Raw genomic sequence first — 2,428 nt, forward strand, 5'->3', positions numbered from 1 at the left:
TTTTAAAGTAAAACAAAGTTAACCAAACGTTACGTGTGTGCCCAAGGTTAGTGACAAGAAATCGTATAAAGTGAAAGAAGCAGAAACTCACGCATCTTTCTAAAGCCAAAATCGTGAGGAATCACTGTGTAAAATTCTCTGCAGCAAAAAGTCAAGGGAAATATTGTTAAAACTGATAACAGATTTTAAGAATATCATCAAGTGTGAGGTTCGGTTGAAAAGTAGATCAGATCCATCTTCATGATATACGTTTCGACCTTGTGAGGCTTATATCGTGTATGTGTTTTTCTGTGTAGTCAACTAAAAGTTTTGTTCAAATATCAGAGAAAGCACATTCTGGTGAACGAGTCTCACCCGCTTAGCTGCTCAAGCTTTTTTCTATCTGATTGGCTAATCACGTCTGCAATTTTCTTCAACACCTTATAGCCCTGGAAAATTTTTGGACATTTAGTGGGTGTAATTTCACATAATAACATTTCCCCGAATATACATTAGAATCCATTTAAAGGAAATTAAAATTAATTTCAGTTGCAAGTGTACATAGTTTCTAGACAGATTTAAATTGCCATATGTTGGAATTTTTCAAAACCAGAAATGAACAAATCATATGCCAACAGGAACTATATATACTTGTAGCACATATTTGGCGAAATAATTTGCCTTTCGCGTCCATAATAATTGTGAGAGAATTGGATTCTGCGAGCCTGAGTTATGATACAATGTCAAGTAATCAGTCACTCTAAAATCTCAAGGTGTTAAAGGAATTTCCTTCAAAGGATCTTATATTGATATTCTAACATTTTGATATCACACGAAAACAATTAAATGGAAAGACATGCATCATATAAAGGATGACCTCAGAAATTGTCGACCTGCTTAGCTTACCAAGAGGCAACTTATCAGCATTATACCCTACAACAGAATAAACAAAGTACTTGTAAAATGTAATTAGCACAGGAAATTTGCAAATCAGAGATTCAACAGGGTGACAGACAGCTCATTTAATTTGCAATTACTGGTAGTCTAGTCTGGCTGCATAATTGATAACATAATACACTTGCAATGATATGAAAGAACCAAAACACACAAACCTATCTCCATCATTTGTTGCTTCATACATATGAGGGAAATAAACTTTGCTAAACGAGCTTCCAACTTAGTTTCGCGAGGTTTTATGTCAGTTAACATTTGCTTTGCTTGTACCTGATAATAGTTACCCAGACTTTATAAGTATTCAAACTCAAATTTATCTGGAAAGCTTTATTAAGGAAAACAAAAAAGAAAAAAGCAAGCCTCCCAAACTTCAGCACAGATAAGGTGACCATTAACCGCCAATTAAAATGCTGTAATAAAAAGTACTCCCTTTGTCTCATTTTAACTGATATTTGACTTTTAAATACGCATTTGAAGGTGATAAGAAGTACTTATTTGACTTGATTAAAAAATTCAATTTTAATATCGAATTAATGCTTAGATTCTGAATTTTAATTTGAGACATATACTAAAACCCCGAATTTTAATGCAGTAGAAAGCCAAATTCTGCAGAAATAAGTACCTCAAATATAGAGCTACTAAATAAACAATTACACATAAAAGTAGAAAAGAAAAAAAAATTCACATCTGGTTCTTTATCTGTTTCACTGTAATGCATTTCCAGCCATCTGTAGAACTTTTGTTCCAACTCCTGGACAGCACACTCTTGCGACGTATAAGGACCGTGTAATTTATCTTGACCCTTAACACCAACCCTTCCCCATCTACTGTAAACCATGTACCTCACACCATCATCTGATTCTGCAATCAGTTTGGAAGACAGAATGTAAGATAAAAAAAATTAGTAGAATTCAAAAAGATAGATGTTGATACACCTATAAGGGATGCAACAATTTAGTAAGGAATTACCTAGAAGTTGAATAACATAGAACTTGTTTCTGTTATCCCCCACATTTGTGTGGTTCAACATTGCATCATAAATTTCATCGCCCTACATACATGGGAAAAGCATTAAACAGAAAACACTCCTATGCATCAAGGAAAGGGAAATCAAACGAATTTCAGTATGTGTTAAAAATAAACTGTTAATCCTTGTAAATAATTGTAAACCAAATGACATGTACTGCAGCAATGCCACTTACTCGCTGCAAAACATGGTACTGTAACTTAATTTCATCAGGCAGCCATTGATCAAGTACTGCTGCACCTTTCTTTATCGCTGTTACCAGCTTTTTCTTCTTATTATCATCAACATGCTTAGTTTCTTCCCCTGTAATCCGCCAAACACAATGAAATACATATACATACCAAACCAAATATACCCGGTACGCCCACTTGAAAACAGGGTCTTGGGAGGAATTTTACACAACAGACCGTTAGGTTTTAATAAGAATCTTAAAAAATGACAAAAATTGTAATTTAAATTTCACTTGAA

The 2,428-nt window shown here is 33.9% G+C and overlaps 1 long non-coding RNA gene across 2 annotated transcripts; it reads right to left on the minus strand.

Moving 5' to 3' along the window:
• Nucleotides 1-356: 356 nt before the first annotated feature.
• LOC141696786 (uncharacterized) lies at nucleotides 357-1,673 on the minus strand. Of its 2 annotated transcripts, none has more exons than XR_012564493.1 (3): nucleotides 1,619-1,673; nucleotides 857-912; nucleotides 357-428 (listed from the first exon to the last, which is right to left on the minus strand). It is a non-coding gene; the product is annotated as an uncharacterized LOC141696786 (long non-coding RNA). The 2 variants fall into 2 exon arrangements; XR_012564492.1 differs by lacking the exon at nucleotides 1,619-1,673 and adding an exon at nucleotides 1,092-1,202.
• Between the last annotated feature and the right edge of the window lie 755 nt (nucleotides 1,674-2,428).

This window comes from Apium graveolens, chromosome 11 (genome assembly GCF_009905375.1).
Source record: "Apium graveolens cultivar Ventura chromosome 11, ASM990537v1, whole genome shotgun sequence".
In the NCBI taxonomy this organism is placed as follows: Eukaryota; Viridiplantae; Streptophyta; class Magnoliopsida; order Apiales; family Apiaceae; genus Apium; species Apium graveolens.